The sequence below is a fragment of the Nelumbo lutea genome, chromosome 1 (assembly GCF_056320005.1).
Source record: "Nelumbo lutea isolate HS-2025 chromosome 1, American lotus-T2T, whole genome shotgun sequence".
Lineage (NCBI taxonomy): Eukaryota > Viridiplantae > Streptophyta > Magnoliopsida > Proteales > Nelumbonaceae > Nelumbo > Nelumbo lutea.
The window spans coordinates 25,491,819-25,506,295 of record NC_142684.1 but is presented as its reverse complement, the minus strand read 5'-3'; the positions used below and the strand labels follow the sequence as shown (position 1 = coordinate 25,506,295).

General features: G+C 37.0%; 1 long non-coding RNA gene and 1 pseudogene across 1 annotated transcript; one reads left to right on the top strand and one right to left on the bottom strand.

Moving 5' to 3' along the window:
• Positions 1-2,737: 2,737 nt before the first annotated feature.
• On the bottom strand, positions 2,738-4,649 carry LOC148874006 (polygalacturonase-like; annotated as a pseudogene).
• Positions 4,650-5,888: 1,239 nt separating this feature from the next.
• LOC148874005 (uncharacterized) lies at positions 5,889-11,012 on the top strand. The gene is made up of 3 exons (XR_016104117.1): positions 5,889-6,115; positions 6,203-6,301; positions 10,216-11,012. It is a non-coding gene; the product is annotated as an uncharacterized LOC148874005 (long non-coding RNA).
• Positions 11,013-14,477: the final 3,465 nt, after the last annotated feature.

The following is a 14,477-nucleotide window of genomic DNA, read 5'->3' as shown; positions in this document are numbered from 1 at the left end:
TGTTCTTTTATTGTTGGAGAGTTGAAATAGTTTACCTCTCCCTTTCTGTAATTTAAGTTTCACAAATCTTATTCACTAATAAAGCTTAATGTTATCAATAAGAAAAAAAGAAAACTATTTTAGGACTTAAAGGATATAGCAATGGATGTCTCTAAGTCCTAAAGTAGTTTCTTTCCTTTTCCAATATCATCTGAAGTATTTTGTTAATGGGTCTTAAGCATTTCTGCACCATAAATCCGCTTGGATAGTTGTGCCACCCTATAACAGTGGATATTGATTTGGCATGATTTGGCCCGACTTGATAAACAGAGGACACGTGGGCGTGACTTGCTAGCCAGATGATGACTCAGCACTTCCAACCACCCCGGCAGATCGGTCACCTCGGGTGTCTCAGTCACCTCGGATTGCACCAAGGGCAGGGTACCTCAGATGCCCATATATGTCGAGGTGACACGTAGCAGATTCTAGAAGATCACCAGTTATCTCCAAGCCTTCCGGGATCATGCCGCACAACCGTAGGTCTTATTCTTATCCCACTCGATTCAGGTGGACACGATGAGGCTTATTAGCCAGCATGTTGTCCACCTTTTGGAGTGGAACGGACTCCTACTACTTGGTCCAAGGATCTTGGAAAGGTTTCGTGAGGCTCACGGCAACCCAACTATATAAGGGCATCAGCTCTTTTGACCCAGGTATACGCTCAAGCTTACTGATTTTCAACTTGCAATTTACTACTAAGTACTGACTTAAGCATCGGAGCGACCTCGCTAGGTTAGCCACCTTGGGTTCTTTGATCATTTCTCTTGTAGTTCGACGAGCCAACTAAGCACTAACGTTCGAACTACCTTCCAGTTAGGAGCATTCGGATCGCGCTCCATTAGATATGATCATGTCTTGTACATTCAAAACAAGAACATAATCTTCAAATTTCTTACCAATTCATCTAATGGTTTGAAAAACCTCAATCAATTTATAAACTTGAGACTTGACTCAACTGAACGTTACTAAACCATAGGGGGTCTCAACAATAGTAGAACTATCAATTGGTCGGGCCTAGCTGATAGAATCAACCCATTTAACTGATTATATCAAATAATAGGGCCAAGACTGGTATTTGGTGTTTTAAACCAATTATTTAGTTAATAATATATAAAGGTCTCCTCATTTAATTTAGGAGTTTAGAGGTGTAAATTAGATTGTGCCACCTGTGGCCTAGTACAAATTTGGACCAACTCGGTATGGCTCGGGACGACAATCCATGGGAAGTGTCAAGCCCGACAAGATCATGCGGGCCATGCTGGGCTTGGGGTTTTAGGTCTACGGGCCAGCCTGTAGCTCGGCCTGACACGACCCATATATATTATTTATAATTATACAATAATATATAATATATAATATATTAATAAAATAAATATTTTTTTAATTTTATCATACTAATTTATTTAATTATTGTATATATAAACAATTGTATACACAAAATTCATATAAAATTAGAATTTTAAGTTTTTTGTCAAATTTTTTTAGATAAATAGCTTTAACCCGATGCACAGCCCGACCTGACCCAAGGCTCAGCCCATGGGTCCGCACGGGCCTAGGCCGTGAGCCGTGCCAGGCCGACCCCCAAATTTTTCACGGGGGAGGGCGGCACGGCACAAAGCACTTTACACCTCTAATGGAGGTGATAACAAGAGTTCGATGGGCAATCTTGTGAGCCACCTTGTTTGCTGATCTAGGGGTATAAACAATAGAGCTCCAAGGAAGATTAGAACACATCGCTCTGCAATCTGCCCAAGTCTTGCGGACTTGCCATAGAGGAATGAAACTGTCCTCCGACATAGCTTAAACAATAGTTAAACAGAAATCTCCCACAAATTTGATGAATTCCAGGAGAGCTAGGGCTTTAGCTTCTACTGCAGAGCATGTATATGTTACAAACCTACTCTTAGCTCTACAAAATTAATAAAACCATAGCATGGTGATTGCGGATGATCATCCCAATTCCAAGAAGAATCAGAGGTTGCACCATCAAAATTCACTTTCAACTGATTTGCTTGAGGTCTGGACCAACAATTAATGGAGGTGGAAGCAGGCTGCGATATCGGATTTGTAGGTGTAGAACTTAGGTGGGATTGAATATGAATATATAATTATAATTAATTCTTCAATTTGTGCATTTGCACCGATGATAGTCGAAAGAACATCTACTTCTCTGCCCTCCAAAGCAATTTTGCAGCTGTCTTTCCAAATGTGCCACATGAAGATGACACATTTTGCAAGTAATCCAGGATGTGCAACTCCAAACATGCGAATTGAAGAACTCTGACTTGGGGGGTCCATGCATGGATCATTAAACAGCTCAACATCCCAACTTGACCAAACATGCCATAGTAATCCAGGTTGAAGTTCATCCCTACACTTCAATAAATCAGCCCAGCAACCAAAACTTTTGTTGTGATTGACGTTCCAGAATGAAGTTCCATTTGGTAAGTAATTAGTATTTAAAATTTCTATAGAAGATTACAACTATTATACTTCTATTTGAATCCCTGGAAATACAATAGAGGGCATATATACAAAAGAATAATTTGAAAAAAAAATGAATATTGGGGTTGACTACAGACCAAACTCTCCGGCCTTTATATAATATGTATATATGTATGTATGTATGTATGTATGTATATACATATACGTATTATGTATGTATGTATGCGTGTTTATATATTAATATGTATTTTCGCTATAGACAACTTGATGGTTGAACCAAACCGGAAGCTGTTCCACCCACATTAGCACAAGATGATTGGGCCTTTTGGTTTTCATTAAAACTGAGCTTTACATCTTCTAATGCGATCCCAGTACATGGATTCTTGGAGCTACAGTCAAATTTCACTGCGACTTGTGTAGCTGATGTTCCTTGGATGTGTTTGTATCTCACATTGCTGATCTTCTAATGCGATCCCAGTACATGGATTCTTGGAGCTACAGTCAAATTTCACTGCGACTTGTGTAGCTGATGTTCCTTGGATGTGTTTGTATCTCACATTGCTGATTTTTACTCCTGAAGCCTGTCAAGAATATTTGATAGAGAGAAATCTGAATAGTGTGAGAACCAGGCCCAAGCCCAGAATAGCTAGTGCCCACTGCCCAGTATTTGGAATTGGAAAGGGAAAGGGAAAGGGAACCTCTTTTAAGTTTTAACTAATTAACCATTAATTACTATGTTTAACATAGTGGAGTGGGTGCCAAAGAAATAATTGTTTGCCAAAAATACCCTTATTATGATGACGTACCTGACCAGGGCAATATTTGTTGTGAGTGCAGTAATTTTGGTCAATTATGATGGGGTTTTCGACATTCTTCATGATCGCATTTTGATAAAGGGCCCCTTTTACGAATCCTTTGCTGGGTCTTCCCCACGTCTTAATCCTCAGCCCATTTTGGGTACCCGTAAAAGTAACGGTTTTAACTGTCACGTTCTGCACTCCTGCTTCATTAAGAGACCAGCCAAGGCTTCCGATGCTGCACCAAGCACCAGACCCATAGACTCAGTCAAAACTTGCATTCCATCTCTCTCTCAAAGTTGAACACATCAAAGCCTGAGGTGCAACTCACCTGATGCCGTGTCCAGGTCCACATGCAATGTTCTCTATCCATACATTCCTTGTAGCAGGGTCGATTGAGATACAGTCATCTCCTGTCCTCATGCTTGAGCTCACAATTGCCACCCGCCTCGATGATTCTACATGAATGCCGTCGGTGTTCGGGCTGTCGCCGGGCGCCGTGAGCGTCACCCCTCGGACGTGGACATTGTGGCAACCTCCGATAGTAATGTGGAACAGTTGGCTGTTTATCGATGATAATCCACTGATCACAATGTTTCTTGATTTCACAAAGGACAGTGACTGCAAGTATAGACACGCAGAGGATCGATGAACAGAATTATCAGTATCTATGTATTTGGGAATTGAAATTAACTTGGCCTATTCTATGGCTCTTGGTCTGCATTAATTGAATAATTGAGCCAGGCCTATTTCCTTAATGATCTCCACTGGTTAATTATCTGTTACAATGGAACGATCAGTTTTGATTTCCAAGGAAAAAACTGTCGTTAATTAATCCACCAAAGAAAATTAATTCTGTGTTTTGCTTTTGATCAAGTGATCTAATTACGCAGAAAGGAATTATCAAAACTCATACTTGACTTACCCTGGCTCCGACTGGGCAGCTCTTCCCTGCAGCCTTACAGGACCACAGAGAAGAGCCTTGGCCATCAAGGGTCCCTCCATAGACGAAAACTCCATTGACGCCCTGGAAGGTAATCCAGCGTTCAGAGCTACCGAGGACACGGTAGTCAGATGGGGCCAGGAGAGTCCCGTCGATACGTATCATTGTACGATTGTTGTTGCATTTGCCTCCAAAGCGGACTGCTTGGTTGAGTAAATATCTTCCCGGTGGCACGTAGATCTCGGCCGGACGACGGAGCCACAGGCCATAGCCCATGCCTTTAGGAATGCGCCGGTGGAGTCAGTTTTGCCATTGGCTTTGGCCCCATAACTGACCACGTTATACCTTGCAGCTGCTGCTGGGTAGAAGAAGAAGAAGAAGACGACGAAGACAAGTGACAGTGGAAACATTATGGACTTCAACATATTAACTCAGAGGAAGAGATAGAGATGAGGAGGCCTGAATGTACCAGAGAGAAGTGGGAATTGATGGGATGGGAGAAGTTACAGCAGTTTGGGCTATTTATAGGATCTGAATAGGAAGTGGGTCCAAATGTCCAATCCAAAGCAGAGAGAACCGCTGAAAAGTGAAAACCAGATTTAATTTAATTTACTAAAAAAATCTTGATATACTCACAAATTCATAATAATATGTGGGAAGTAAAACGGGAAAGTGGGTTTGACCACAAACAGAAACCACCTTCCCCACATTGACAGTTTGACATTAATTGTTAGAAGAAATAGTTTGAACTTTGGAGAGATTTCAAAGTTTTGATTTTATCAAGTCAATTGGGTAGTGGTCATGTAACAGCCCAGTACTGTTTTTCTTTGAACACAGAATGAAGAGGAGGAAGAGGAGAAGTGAGAACTTTTCTTGTTTTGCTCTCTGCTAGTGTGCCATGAGACATGATGATCAGGAAGATGGGAACTGTTTGATTTCTATGTTTATTTCGGCACTTAAGCTAACTAGCTCACTGTTGGAGTAGACCAGTAACATGGTTGAGCTAATCAAAATGGTGGGTTTGCAGCCGTGAACAACTGATGACCCTCCACTAAAACTTTAAAAGGTTGGTCTTACACGTAACACTTGGGCCAATCTAGCTAATTGTTTCCCTTATTCTTTATGTTGACTTTATGAATTCTCTCTCTCTCTCTCAGGACTGTACTTTCTGTACATTGTGGCCCTTTAGGTTGGATCATATTTGCAGTAGAAAAATTAAATAGACTTGTATATCATAGGTTTTGTGTTTTACCTACCTTAATTTTTATGATTGTGCTTTGGATGTATGTCTCAATTAATTTATATTACCCTGCTGAATGCACAAACTGTCCTGGTTTTGTAATATGGAAAATCTTGGAATTACAGTCAATGCAGACCAAATTTTTGGTATAAGAACTTGGTTTATGAGTTAGGTTGTTCTGCATGTAGGCTATGATATCTGGTGTCACTACAAGAAATATTGGCTAAGTCGGCGGTGTTAAACTGGCGGTTATAAAAAACACCAGCATAGACCCATATATGCTGGCGATTTTAGCATAACCGCCATCAGTGGATAGAGGGCGGCGGTTCAACTAATTAAGCGGGTGGTTTTGCATTGAACCGACCGATCATGAATTACTCTTGAACCGGCTGAATAACAACTTTCCCTCCGAAACGTGGTAGCTGAGCACCACTTTTCTGTTTCGTCTTTGAGAGAGGAACGACTCCTCTTCTCAACTTCGTCTCCCACACAACAACAGAAGGTTACCAAACTTGAGTATTGCCGGTGATTAATAGAGATTCAGCCGATCTCAAAGTTGTATTTAAACAGTATTGAGAGGTTTGTAATTGAGCAGAGAAGTCAAGGAGTCATTCTGAGAAGGCAACAAGTTATTCTGAGGAGTCGACAAAGGCAAGTTCTTCAATTGCGTAATGTTTGTACCGCATTCATCTTTCCCTTTAAATTCTAAAACCCTATTCATACTTTTTTTCCTCTTAGGGTGAGAATCATCTACTGCTCTATATTCCTGGTACACAACGAAGTCGAAACAGTGGATTCAGAAGCTTGATCGGAGAAGGGTTCTGCTTTAATTTATTGGTTAGTTAATAATTTTGATATTAAATCTCTTCAGTTTTTGCACACTTATATATGTTGAAAAATATTTAATCATGGGATGGTTAGGAGAAAAAAAAAGCGGAACCTTGATAGACATGTAATCCGAATTGAACAAGAATGGAGGATCAAAAGAATATAATTCTTTGTTCTTTCTAACAGCCTTTCTACTGATAATATGTAGATTTTGTTTCTATAATTTATTAGCAGCGAAGGTATTTTTTGCCATTTTGATTTTGTACAATTATCAATGCTGCAAGCCCCAGAAGAAATTTAACCAACTCTGTTTTCCCAGCATTCAATATTCATCTATAATCCTTCTCTGAACCTGCTGCCTACATCTTCCCTAACCCTGTTTTTATTTTCCTTACCTTTTAAAATAGTCCAAACATACCACTTTTGGGACAAATTTTCCAACCATATGTCAACCAGACTCTGATATTAACTAAATAAATTTGAGATTAGATGTCTTCATTTGATTATGAACCTACAACCATGTAGTTTAAAAAATAGTACCCAAACTAATTTTGCCAATATGTTCATTATGCATATACACATATGTGTGGATGGATATCACCGGATCCTATTTAACCCATCTGGTCAGGGATTCCAAAGCTCTGATAATTAAAAAAAAAATGTCTATATCTAAGATTTAGAATTTAACTTCATTGGATTCAGATCATGATCCAACCCATTGACAGACTTATCTATAGAAACTAAAAATAAGAAAAAAACTTCCCAAGTATTTTCATCATATGAAATACTAAATTACCTCACATCTTCCTTAAAATCTTCAGAGTCCTCATTTGAAAACTGTCGATACATAATCTGACAAAGAGTAAAGAAAGTAAGTAAAAAGAAGATGGAGATCTGTTGACATTAAAGAGAATCCTATTCTTTATTAAAAATGGAGGATTTATGTTGCCAATAACAATCAATGGGCTGGAGAGGGTGATCAAAGACCCTAGCACATTTACTGACTACAGATAGATCATAAACATTAGTAGGTGTAACTTTGATATTAAAAGCAAAAGAATTCAAGAAATCAAAAATAAAATAAAATGAGATCGTGCTAGTGCACATGATAAGCAATCATTTCATTTAGTATAACAAATTAGAACTAAGTAACAACTAAGAAAGAATACAACAATGCCAAATGTATCTTATCCATTCGTATATACCTTTTTCATCTTTTCCTAATTATCGGTGCTAATCTGTGAACACAGTTTACATCTTATTTTCATATTTATATTATTATAAATTTGATACTTGAAAGGACCATTTCCACCTTCCAATTTGAAGAGGACACTGATATTGGATGAAGGAAGCAATGAACCTCAAGAATTGACAACCAATGGTATAAACATACACATGGCAGACATGCACTGAGATGCTAATCTGGCAGTGCAGTAGCAGGATTTGCATATAAAGGGCCTCAACATATTGGCATTCTACAGACCAATATCACATTGGTAAAACTCGTGTAGACTCAAACCTAACTGGTTCTCACGTTTTGAAATGCACATATGATGGGTAGCACCACTTCATGAGAACACAGGACAAGGTATGAGAATGGCCAATTCATGCAAGAAAATGCCAAATTTTATGCCCATATCCAGCCCTCTCCAAATTCCCTCAATAGTTGGGACCAACATTGAATAATAGCCTTAAATGCTGGATAGGACTAACTGGATCTAAGCCCAGACAGGATTAAGTCAAGGACTTAGGTCTAGTATACAAGAGGATGGAATTTGGACTTTCAGTTGTCAATGATAACAAGATAAACCCAACATAGTTAGTTACCAATAAGGAAATCCCACCATAGTTACCTGGTTTTGACCTAGACCATGGCCTAACATTGCTGCCTGATAATATAAACCAGTCAAGCTTAAACTCACCTCAATTCAAACCATGTGCATACCTAGTCACAATTCCTCTCCCTTTATCACGGATCCATATCCTTTAGAAGCTCTTTAGCTCTATCTTTAGCTATTGTGATCTCATCCTTCACAATGTGGGAAGCAATTAACTCTTGGCCTTCTGGCTCTGTGGGACCTATGGGTGCTTTTCTATAGTCTTTGGTTCCTTATGCATATGTTTTGGAAGGAGAAAATTAGAAGAGTTCTCAAAAAGTCTCATAGACATTTATCATATCTTTGTGGTTTTTTATTAAATGTCTGGACACTTGCTCTTAAAGTGTAAAGCATTAGGCTAGGGGTCTTTTTCATGTCTATAAAAACTCTTCTCCATTAATATTTGTTCCAATATGCCAAACCTTTGACAAAAGAAACATCTTTGGCATGAAAGAAGGGAAAGTGTACTTTTAGAGAACTATTGGAAAGGATTAGCTGAGAATAAAGAATAAATACCTGACCAAGGCCAACAACACCAATAAGTTGCAGTGTCTTCTCCCACTCTGCAAACAAATTATATCTCTTTAGTTGGCATCAGTTTATAAAAGATGACCAAGCTATTATATTACAAATTCTCTAGGAAAGTAAACAACATGCAAATTTTCTTTTGTTTACTTTTCTTTTTTCGGGGGCAGGGAGAAGAACTGATTGGTTAAGAAATACGACAATATCCTATAGAAGAAGTGAAGAAGTAAAGTTGAAAACACAAGTTACACTGTTTAAATCTTACTATCACAACTTTGAAGGGTAGATACTAGGATTCACATATTTAGATCATATAGAGCTCAATATTGCACTATAAATGTGATGCTTATTCCCATGTGCATATCCATGGAAGCCACCTGATGTAGGATGACAGATAGCAAACAGGTGCTTTGATACTAATGAATGAATAACATCAGCTCATCAAAGACAATTTAAGTTTCATTTAAATGATAAGGAACCACATGCTCCCTTCTCAAAAAAAAAAGAAATCAACCAAGCATCTTAGACAATGAATTCCATGGTTTAAAAATAAGAGCTAACCAACTTTTTTGGGTTGGATTCAGGCAAACCTAGCCCAAGTTGCAGCCCTATCCAATATCAAAAGACTCCTCTTAACCATAATATGCAAAGCTAACCACCTCAAAGCATATGGAAAGATGTTGATCAAATCATCCCAATTGCTCATGATTTATGTTAAGAAGATAAAATCATATTAGAATAGGAGGTTCCATTAAAAACCCTTTAATGAACTCTAGATTAATCTACTTAATGATTCCAGCAAAAATTAAAATAATAAAAATTTAGGCACATGGGGTCATCTTTAAAAATATTTCTAGAGCTTCTAAAGACATTATTAGCAGAGACCCACAAACAGAACTTAAAAGCCTATAAAGATACCATTCTCTCCAACTAACTTTGAGGGCAATTGTTTAACTTCATTTAAATAGTGATACACCTTTATATGTATAAAATTATGCAATTTTGATTCGATGTGAACAAAGTGCATCTTATTTTTTATACAAAGTTCATCTTCTCTTACCAAATATCTGCTTTTAATCAGGCTATGGAATAAAAGCTGTACACTTAGATCAGCACCAAACAAAGGAATATACAAAATCATTTAACAGGTCAGATGACATTTGTGAGTTTAGATAATAAAATTGAGGGGGAGAAGTACTGAATTCTCTGTGGCAACATGAAATCTACCATGTATGGAAGCTCCAACCCCACCACCAAAGACAATTCCATTAAGAATTGAAACCTTCAATAAGGATTAATCATTTATTAGTTATTATAGGATTGAATATCATTTCCATATAAAAATCTGAAATTTACTCAACAAAGAACCTCATTTACATATAAAATTGCAAAAGAGAATCACCTGGGCCTTTTTGTATGTCTGATGAGACCAAAAAGAACCCTATTTTTATCCTCTAATATTCACTCTTTTATATTTATTTATCACTTAAATGAACTCATTACTCTTGTCTTTCGATCTAGGGCAATAAAGAAGGCAATTGGAAGAAAACTGGGCAAATCGGGTGATTTTGCACAATTTCGGCGACAGTCAGTAATCTGGGCCTAACTCTCAATTCCGGACACCGAATTGGACAATTCAAGAAGCATTAGAAAGATGAAAGAAAGGCCCACAATTTTTATGTTTTGGGTTTTGACAGATTTGGCCCGCATCGAGTACGAAAACGTGCCCAAAGTCGGAGCAAGTTCGCAGCCAGGTCCATTTCACAACTTAAGCCCAACTCGCAGAAGTACCTTGAAGCAGCCCAACTCGAATTCAAGAGTTAAGAGTCCGAATTTCAAATGTAATCTTCAAAGAGAGAGTTTTATCAGATCTAAAGTCTTGAATGTAATCCTAGAGAGATAAGAAGATTGAGATTAGAGCATTAGATAAGAGATAGGATAGAATTAGTTCAAGATAAGATCAAAACTCCCTAAGGATAAGATGATTTCCTAAAAGGAGTTGGAAAACAGCCCTCTCCTTTGGCTATATAAAGAGGGGGCGAACCAGCTCTAGAAATCACTCATTCCAAGATCCAAGAGATCATCAAGAAGACCAAGAAGCAAGAAGGCAGTTCGGCTATGGAGAAGAAGAGCATGGAGATTGCGCAGATCATGAGTAGCTAAGCTTCTTTTTCTGGTTCAAGGGGGGAGGTTCGATTGTATCATTGTGAGGTTCTGTAGTTACTTTGTTTTCTTTTTTTTTTAATTCAAGTATTCATTGGTTCTTGTGCACATTTTTATTGGATGTTAATGTTAATTAGTCTGACAAACTGAATTAATGTTGATTTTCCTACTACTATCCATGATTTCGGTGATTCGTAATTGTCACGAATAATGGTACAAGTAGCAATTAGGTTGATATCTTTTTTGGGTCAATTGTTCGTGACAGCCTTTGACCAATGTTTTAACATGGTTCAACCTAAAAGAATCAATGGAACAAAATTCAGTAATTGCAGCTATCTCAATTATTGTTATTTTGGTTTAACTGTTTTCACAAATCTTAATGCTATCACTGTTTAACATGGAACGCTATCGTACCCAGTTGAGTGGTGATAAGTGTTGATCAAATGCTGTGTTTGGTCAACTGAATTAGGAAAACACAAGGTTTATTATGGCTATCCTAATAAATCTAAGGTTAAATGCTTGAATTGCAAGAATGCTGAATTGTACCTAGGATCGATGGCCAATCGATTCAACCCGAACCCTTGAACCAGAATTCGGTAAGACTGATTTTCTCTTGTTTGATTAGTTTGTTATTCTTTTAATTTTAGTTATTTAATTTTCACACACAATTACTTTATCCATTTGGCTAAGAAATTACTGATTTGCTCCCTGTGGGATTCGACCTAGAACCACTTTTACTGCAAATATTTTATTGTGGGACTAGTAATAATTTTGAGGGCTTCGACAAACCCGTCAATGTCGCCATAATGTAATTTAATGTAAACTCATTCCAAAAAAAAACTTTGCACCTAATTTACAATTACCTAAGAATGTAAATTAATTATGAAGTAATATCAGCTCTTTTTTGGTAGCTAGATATTTCATACTTCAAAAAAATTCTACCATTTTCAATAAGGGGTTATTGATGAGAACCATGGTACAAGGAACAAAGAATTGAAAGTAAAAGAAAGGAAAAAAAAACAATAAAAAATGAACCACATATACCATAACCAAGTATCGTATCACATGTCAATAACAACCCCTAGAAATAAGAGAAATTCCTATCTAATCAAACAAGAATTTTTAGCTTTAGTAATATCCCTGGCCACAACTGCAACACCACTAGCACAAAATGCTCTTCCTTCTCCCTAAAAACTATTGAAACATATTACTTATTGAAATACATCAGCAAAACAAGCCTACTGACAACTATTACATGTCAAAAATTACATTATCATCACCAATACACATTTTGGAATCCTAATTAGGGATTGGTCATTTATGACCCAGCCTGGGGCCTGGACTTGCACATATACTAGGTGAGGTGTATTGTAGGTCTATATTCTGTACTGTGGTGGTAGCCTTGTAGGTTAAATAATAAATATATTTCTTTTCAAGAATAATAAGAAAAATCATTAAATTAAAAAAAAAAAACATATACAATCCAGATCCAATAGGTGTCAAGGTGGCACTTAACAATACAAAGCAAAAAAAAACTCTAGTCTAGAATACATTAACTGAACCAGAAATTGAGAACTGATTATACATGTTGAATTTCCAACACACTCCAAAAATTCTCCCCCAAATCTGATCTACTGACTTGGTCAAAATGATGGAACTATATTTGCATTTCACCACTGCCCCTGTTTCTTCAAAGACAAGATTGATATGTTAAAATCTTTGTTATAGTTGTTTGGAGATTCCACATTGAGATTCTCCAGTGGATTGGATCATGGATTGCAGCTAGGGCTGTCAATGGGCCGAGTCATCAATGTCTTCTAACCTATTTTATTTGAAGCAAATGTTGATTTGTTTAAATTTTTGAATTATACAATTGGATGGCAAAATGGTAAGGTTTTGTGCTTCCCTGGTTTGAAGCAGCATTGAGACTTCACAAAAACATGTCAAATAGAAAGGTAAAGACTATGGGGGTTACTAGTCACCTAAGACCCCAAACACAAATCTGGGCAGTCCCAACATGCAACCATTCTTTAGACGAGTTTTTCTTTATTAGGCATCCAATTTGGGTTCAAGAGAATTTCAAAAAAGTGAAGGGGAATTTCACCTAATAACCCTTTTTTTTAAGTCAACATCATCATCATAATAATAATATCTAGAAGCCTTGTTTGGTCAATTGTGGCTCCATCAATTGCAAACTACAAAAAAAATAAAAAGTTGTGATTTTGGATTATGGAATTCAGCTATGTATAAGATTTAATTTGAATGATGATAAGAAACTTTGATATTAAAAGGGGAGGGAGAGCTTCCCATCAATTTGAACAATAAAATCACAAGGAAACTAAAGCAAGGCCCACTAAAAAGAACAAAACATAAGGCTTATATGATGATGAAAGAAACCAATGTTGAACAACCATAAGAACTGATCACTGTATCTTTTATTTTTGGGGAACAATTTATGTCTACCAATTAGGTCTAGTTTTTCCAAAATTTAAACCAGGTTATATATGTCCTTGTTCAGATGAGGAAATTTTAGTTGAACAAGTTCTTTTGAAATAACCATTCATTAATGCTAGTTCAAATTAGTAAATGATGATGGATTGGACTCTCATGTTGAATAGAGTTCACAAATCAACTCAACCGAGGCTTAACCTCAACCATTTGAAGCCAGGAATAGAAGTTGCAGACCAAAATCATATTTTATTTAACTGAAAATTTTTAAGAGTAAGGTAAGCAAGAGAGAGAAAATCTATAAATGGGAACAATTAACCAAACAATAACACAACTAAAACAGGGAGTTTGCAGCCCAGTCATGAGCTAGGAAGCAAGCATACACCAATGAGCTTGAGAATAAGGTTTCACATCAAGAAGAGGAGAATGAAAGGCTTAAAAAATAGAAGGACTAGAAAAGATATTGCCATATGCACCACCTCCTGAGCCAAGGTATCTGCTTCAAAGATGCTGGATTGATACATGTGGTACACGACAAAAAGTATTTCAGTTATCTTGATTCCATAACACATGGAGTGTGTTGTCAGTCCATTAAACTTTTTGCCTAATAGCTATTGTTTTTCTATTTTATATTCATAATATATATGTGAGCTTAATGTATATGTACATGTACATGTTAGTATGGAGCAAACACTAAGATACCAAAATATGACATGCCTTGTCTAGCATGTGACTTGACCATACCGAAATTAAATATGACCAAGTGATGAAGTCCAACAACAGTCAGCTCCTAACCCGCGTTGCCAAATCATGCAAGCACTAGGTTGAATGGCTTCTTTCCTTGTATACAATTTGACACCAACCTCAATCTCAGGCGCTAAAGAAAAATGGGGATAAAAGAAATCATCACCAGAAAGTAAATGCACGAATTAAACATTTTTTTTTCATTCAACCCATGTTTTATACCATTAATATCAGAAATGCCGAATTTCGGCTTGAAACCTTGAAACAAGTGAAGATTCCTACTTTTAGAACTATTAAATACGAAAACAAAAGAAAATTAAGGGAAGAAATTGAAGAAATCAACAACCCAATTTATAGACTACAAATCTACAACCGACCAACCCATGTTACTATGTTAGCACCACTAAAATCAAAGATAGTAATAACAA